Here is a 7,813-nt window from a genome sequence, read left to right on the forward strand (position 1 = left end):
TGGCCGTAATTTCTACTTGGGAGTCCCATACATATTTAGAGATAGAGGACATCTTTTTGTAAATAGGCATCTTTCATCTGTCCCCCTGAAATATACAAAGTAGGTTTCAAAATTTCATGGGGGAAATGGAATTAAATGATAATAGAATTTTCTAAGAACTTTTTGAGTGCCCCCCCACCCCTTGTATTTCTTTTGCTTGCTTAAACCAAGCTATGGTTCAGGGCAAGAAATATACCTCTGTATCCAGATAAAGGTTTGGCAAGTAGCCTGGGAGTGTCTTGTGGATGAAAGGCCCTGCCCACCTGGCTCCACCGTACACCGTGCATGAAGACAGCCTTGTGGCAGGAGTGGGAAGGGAAGCTGTGGCCTGGAGAAGAGGCTGCCCTTTCTGACCCAGAGGCACACTGGGCAAAGGGAGGCGTACGGTTGAGAAGCCACCAGGCCGACCCAAGTGCCCTGACTTCCCCGCTCTAGGCTTGAGTCTGTAGAGAGAACAACATATAACAAGTTACAGCTGAGCCTGAAAGCAGATGAAACGTTGTCCCAATTCCTATCTAGGGCTTTTTAAAGGACGTCTCCTGGTGGGCTGGATTCCCCAACCAACCTGGGGCACAGATGTATCAAATTAAACTGGGTAGCACAAGTAGATACAGGACTTTACATGGCATTCGCCTGAGCAGTTCTAACCTCCTCATTTAAAATCTACCACACCGCCATTTTTACCCAAATGCTAAGCAGTTTTAGATGACCTAACGAAGCTCATGAGGCTATGAGGTAAGAGGCACGCCTATATGCAGGTGGGCCTAGCAGGAAGAATCAGACACAGCTGAATTGAGAGGCCTCTGGCTTGCCACAGGTCACATGGACAAGGTATCCCCACAAGAGAGGCTGGAGCTGGACTGTTGACACCAGAGAAGCAGACAGAGGTTATGGCTGAGACTCAAAAGGATTTAAAATGGTAACTAGGACTACTATAATATTGAGGTAGCTAAGGATAAGAGAGAAAGAGAGAGAGAGAGGGAGAGAGAGAGAGAGAGAGAGAGAGAGAGAAATTGATCAGATGATGGTAGAGAGTAGCTACAACCAGGTGACAAAAGATAATGCCTCAGAGCAAAGGAACCAGTAGATGTTACAGGGAAGCAATGTTGCTCTGACGATTCTCCTGTCTTCTTCAAAACTACGATGTTATAAACCCCCTTTCTTACCCAAATACAAACCCTTCCAACTCCCAGGCAACCTGAGAAAGAGGAGCAGAAAGCAGAGAGAGAATATTTTTAGCCTACTGAAGAATGTTATCTGAAGGCACTGCTGAAATCCTTGCTTTGGACTAGTATTTATTATTATTTTGAGACTATCTCAGATCTAGGGAAGCATTGCAAGTACAGTGTAAAACTATTTTCCCTCTGATTAATTTGAAAATACATTATGATACTGTGTTAGGTGAGTAAAGGGAGGTTACTTTGAGGACTCAGGTGAACCTGACCCAAGCCGTGGTATTTTCAATTGCCTCCCGTGCATGTGGAACTTGGACGGGTGGAACAATAAGGAAGAGCAATGAAGATTCAATGCACTTGCAGTATAGCACTGGTGAAGACTATCAACTGTTCTATGGACTGCCAAAGGGTACACACATCTGTTTTGGAAGATTAATGACCAGAGTGCTCCTTAGAGACCAGGATGGCCAGACTTCATCTCACATACTTTGGACCTGTTGTCAGGAGAGACAAGTCCCTGGAAAATTACACACCGTGTTTGCTCATGTAGGGGGCAGTGGAAAAGAGGAAGGGCTTCAAGGAAATGGAATGATATCGTGGCTGCAACAATGGGCTCAAGCTGGAGAACACTTGTGAGGCTGGCGCAGGACTGGACGGTATTTCTCTCTACTGTACACAGGGTCATTATGGGTCAGAACCAACTTGAAGGCTTCTAACAACTATTGTGTTAAACAGGGTTCTCTAAAGAAGCCAAATCCGAGACACTTGTATGTGCATGCATCTAGAACACGATTTATATCAAGAAATGACTCACGCAGGTGTAGAAGTAGGTAAATCCAATCTGATTCAGATGTAAACAGAAGGCTTCTTCTGACTCAGGTAGCATCAGGGGCTGATGAAGAGGACACAGGAAGATGACGCAGGAAGATCACAAGCTGGTAGATGCTGAGCTGACTGGATTCAAGATTGGCTGAAGTAATCCAAGGTCGGCATTCCCCTGATGGTTCCTGGGATGGGCAGGAGATACAACAAGAGGCTTGGGAACCAGGTGCAGGAGCCAAATCCAGCAGCAGAAGTGAGCTGGCTTCCACACACTGTCAATTTACACAGAGTAACCTCCACCTTGAACGAAAACTCCCTCAAGCACACCAAGGCTGTGGCCAGACTGAGGAGGTCTATGCCCCTTACAAGTGCTTTCCTGTGTCACAGATGATCCCACCAAGGAGCAGGCCACAGCCTGTTAGACAATATCATGGGTACATCCTGGCCCACCCAAGTTGACCTATCTATCACAGACGCTCTGTAATCCGCACACACGGTCATGCATCTTTCCAGAACAACAAGAACATTCTCCTCCAGGACCCCAGCGATACCATTACGATCAAGAAATTAGGATTGATAAAGTGCAACCACTTCCTCCTTTGTCCCCATTCAAATTTTACAAATTGTCACATAATGTTCTTTATAGCAAAACAAATCTCCAAATGCTGCAACTGCCATCTCCCTTTCGATAATTTTCAATGTGTAACTCTTCTAGGATCTCGATGCTTTGGAAGATTGCGAGGTTGCTGTTTTGTAGAATATGCTCGATTGGAGTTTTCTGATGTTTCCGTGTCCTTAGGTCCAGCAGTTATACCGCAGAAGAAAGCCTGGTCTGTTCTCATTGGACCTGATCAGGTGGCCTACAACTTCAAGTAATGACGATGTTCATTAATGATGATGTCCACTTTGATCACCTGATTAAAATCTATCAAACTCAATCACTATAAAATTGTTCTTATCCCCTTTGAATGAACAGATGTGGGTGGGGGAGACTTTGAAACTATAGAAGCATGCTGTTCTTTATCACATTTCCAGTATCTTCAGTTATTGCCACATCAGGAGGGATACATAATTCCTTACTTTGTCACCATCCCATATGATAATGATCTATTTTTCACCTTGCATGTTCCTATCCTTCTTCATGCCTTTCCTGCATTTTATGGCACCAACAGAGATTCCAATCTTAGGTACCTACTTGGCTTCTGAACTGAATTATTCAGGAAGGGAAGAGACGTGAGGAGGAAGAGTTGTCAGACAACTTACTTTCTGTGTTGCCAGTCACCTTCTGTCGAGGTGACAGCCTGGGACACCCTATGAGGCAGTTCAACACCGTCCTAGGAGATTATCATTCTGACTCAATGGCAGCGGGCTTAGTTTCTAAGGTGTGGAACTTACAAAGAAGACAAGCAAACAACTTATCATTGGCTAATATGAAGGCTAGTGTGAAGGAATTTGAAATCTTTTCACAAATATATTATCAAGAAGTCATCTTGGGAGACCTGTGGTCCCATTGTCGATTTCTTGAGTCGGTCATTGATGTTATACCTTTCATTTCCTTCACAGCAACGAATCTGTGAAACTGACCAATAACATGAGCCTGCTTTAGGAAGTATGGAAAAACTGGAGAAATTTTAATATTAAAAACAATAACAACAACTGTGAGGATAAACCATAGATGGAAGATAGGCATGTTTAATCACCTTGGACTTAAACAGGCCTGATTCTCTGGAATGTAGGAACAACTAAAAGTTGGAATAAATCAACACTTAACTGGGGTTTCAAATTCTGATCCATGGTCAGTGCAAAAACGGTACAGCTGTTTTGGAAGACAGTGTGACAGCTTCTTACAAAGGTCAGCATGTGCTTACCACTTGATCCTTCAGTTACACTCATGGGCACAAACTCAATTAAGATGGATGTGTGTCCATAAAAACCTGTTTACAGCAGCTTTATTCATAATTATAAAAAAATCAGAAGCAACTGGGTGTCACTCAGTAGATGAGTGATGGGATATATGTATGTATGTGTACATGTATGTATGTATATATACCTATTTCACCCGTACTGTTGTTAGTAGGTGCCATCAAGTCCATTCCAACTCTCAGCTCCCCTATGTCCACAGAAGGAGAAACCACGTGCTCTTGCACCATCCTCATGATTGTGCTTATGTTCGATCCCATACATCTGCACTGAAGGTGATTCAAAAGCAAAAGGAAATTAGATATCAACTCACTAAAGGACATGGAGGAATATTAAAGTTGTATTGACAAATGAAAGAAGCCAGTCCCCAAAAGCTATGTACTATATCCTTCTAACTATATGAAAAGGCAAACTTATAGAAACAGAGAAAAGATTCATATTGCCAGGTGCAGCACAGGGCATTTTTGGAGAGCAGAAACTATTCTGTATGACGATACTGTAATGGTAGACACATGACATTAAACATTGTCAAAACCCATAGGACTGTCCAGCACCCGAAACCACCCCAATGCAGAGTATAGGAGTCCTGCTGGCACAACACGTGAACTCCCCACTGCTAACAGGCCTGGTCCCTCGGCTGGAGAGAGACAGGGCGATCTGCTGCCATGCTAGTGCAGCCTTGGCACCCCAGGAAACAGTTCCGACCTGTTTGTTGCATGTGCCTCCTGTGGGTCAAAATGAACTCCATGGCATCCAACAACAGCAATGTAAACCATGCCCTTTAGTCAACATAAATGTATCAATATTGGTTCATTAATTGCAATATATTAATAGAAATAACATACAGTTGGGAAGAAGTGGAAACTCTTCCCTTTCTACATAATTTTTCAGTAAATTTAAAACTGCTCTAAAAATAGTTCATTATAAGCACATACCCCCCCCCACACACACACACACCATAACACCCAGGAGTTTAGGAAGCAGCAGGCAGTGTTGTCTCTGATACCAGCACTGATTACACAACACAAAACTCTGTTCCAAGAGGTTTACACAATTTGCTAGAAAACATGAGCCAAATGATTATACTCCACTTGTCCATACTGTCCAAGCAGCTGCTTCTGAACATAAAAATACAGTCCAGGTATAGTCAAGTTTTACCAACATTTTCTTTCTGGGGAATGACATTTTGAAAGGTATTAATTTTCTAAGTTTTTACATTTCTGTTACAATGGGGGTTTTACTCAGTATATAAAAATATATGTAAACATGCGAGAACTACAAATAGTAAGCTAAAAGGGAGCTAGATTTTAAAGTGCCTAAATAGGAGTTGATTCCATCTCATAATGACCCTATAGCATAGAGTACAACTACTCCCCAAGCTTTGGGAGGCTGTAACTCTTAACTGGAGCAGGCCACCATCTCTTTCTCCCTGGAGTTGTTAGTGGATTCAAACCATCAACCTTGAGGTTAGCCACCTAGTTCTTAACACACAGCACCACCAGGGCTTCTTAGAAACCAAATTGTTTCATTAAGGTATTGTATTTAGCTTTTACTTTTCTTTTTCTGGGTTGTTACTTATGAGAGGGTACCAAAAAAAAAAAAGCAGAAAAAATTTTGAAAGCTATATATTTAATTTGTTTACGAAACAACTCTCCGTAACACTTAATACATTTGTCAAATCTGCAGTTCCATTCTTGGAAACCAAAAGAAGTCACATGGACCAAGGTCAGGTGAGTTGGGTGGGTGGGGCAAGGGAGGCATGCTGTTTCTTGCCAAAAACTGGCTCACTGAGATGGCTGCATGAGCTGGTACATTGACATGGTGGCAAACCAGTCCCCTATCTGCTACAAATCAGACCTATTTTGTTGCACACTGTTATGTAATCTTTCAGAACCTCTAAATGGAAAGTTTAACAGTCTGACCTGGTGGAACAAAATCCAAATGCACTATCCCCCTCACATCAAAAAACAAATGAGCATCGTCTTGATCTTTGATTTCACTAAAAGAACTTTTGGGGGGCAAGGTGAAAATGGTGTCTTCCACTAGTTTCATTGATGTTTGCTTTTGTGGTTGTAAGAACAGCACCATGTCTTGACACCAGTAATGAACTTGTAAAAAAGTCTGGGTCACTTCAGAGCTGTTCTTTCAAAACACAGCGTATTTCCACTGGGCACTCTTTTTGCCTGTCAGTCAAACCCAAGGCACAAATTTGGCAGCTCCCTTTCTCATTCCCAAATCTTCCATGCACAAGTGCACACATTTTGTCAACATTTCGTCCATTTGGGAAGTTTGCACAGTCCAGAATGAGGTTTGTCATTAATCAATATTTCATCTATTTTGAAATGAGAAAACGACCCATACACTTGAGTTTTTCCCTTAGCACTGTCCTTGTAAGCTGTGTCCAGCATCACAACAGTTTCTGTGGCATGATTCCTGGGCAGGAAACAATGTCATAGCTGCACACTGTTCTCTTAAATTGGCCATCACGATGAAACACAAGGTTTGAGGGAAACTGCTTTCACAGAAATTTCACTATGACAACAGAGAGCCTTCCCAGGTGATGTCACTGGGTGCACTAGCTCAGAGCAAGTTTCTCAGTGCTGGCTTAGCAGTAAAAATGTACATACTATGAAAGCTCTGCTCTGCCCAGTTCAATTCCATTGGGGTGGAGGGGTATCCCCTTGTACATTCAGTAAAAATTTCAAGTCTGAAGTGTAATACATGGTGAATATTTGCATATTTATATTCAAGTAATAGTTTTGGTGACGTAGTTGTTACGCATTGGGCTGCTAACCTCAAGTGCAGCAGTTCCAGATCAACAGGTGCTCCTAGGGAGAGAGACAGGGCTTTCTACTCCCCCGTAAAGAATTACAGTGTCTCAACAAAGGGCTTATTACTAAAATCTACAATACCCTCCTAATCTGCAAAAAGAAGAAAACATAACCACATGGAGCAACTCATGAGCAGAGAGGTCCATAGGGCTGGCCCCAATCAGAGCCACACTGACCCTTCCTCCCCACCCCACCCCCAGAAGTATGTGCTACAGAGGACAACACTAAACCTACAGGTTGGGGAGAGGAGTTGGCCTGCCACGCTCAGACAGAACCAAACCAAGAAGGAAAAAGAGAGAGTGAGGGACTAGACCCCATACTGACACACCAAGCCCTAAGGATGACAGCCCTGCATGGAGCTGCTAAGGCAGAGAGGACTGTAGGGCCAACAACAGCTCAAGACATTATGTCCCCTTCCAGCAGCATACCAGAACAGAGGACAATACTAGGGACACGTGGCAGAAGACCCCTGAGGAACCCGAAAAATAGACTTCAGGCTAGGAGGAGAAGTTCCCAGAACCCCCCAGACCGGTGGAGAGATAGTCATAAAGGTCAGCGGACAGACCTGGAATTGTGTGCATTTTTGTGGGTTTTTTCTTTTACTTTTATTCAATCTTTTGTTTTCATTTTGTATTGTCTATGTTATTGTTGGTTTGCATACCTATATAGGATAGGCATGGGAAGCAAGCCCGAGGAGAGAGCAACGGGACCGACAGATCCAGAGGGACTTGGGGGGAGGAGGAGACGTGGGAAAGGAGCAGTGAGCAAACAATGCCATCGACAGGGGAACAACTAGGGAATTAAAATCAGCAATAAGAAGGGCATAGAGATCCTGGTGGTTTGGAGCAATAGCAATCTAGCTGAGAGGAATAATTAAGAGGCAGAAGAAAAGCAAGAATGATGGTGGGAGAGGAGGAAGATAAAAGGAAACAGAGGAAAAATCTAAATATGAAATAAAAAAATCTGGGGTCCTGAATGCTTGAAGTTAAACAAGTGGCCATACAGCAGAGAAGCACCAAGTCCACA

This window comes from Echinops telfairi, unplaced genomic scaffold (assembly GCF_000313985.2).
Source record: "Echinops telfairi isolate 266 unplaced genomic scaffold, ASM31398v2 ScPeMD7_17;HRSCAF=63, whole genome shotgun sequence".
Taxonomy (NCBI): Eukaryota; Metazoa; Chordata; class Mammalia; order Afrosoricida; family Tenrecidae; genus Echinops; species Echinops telfairi.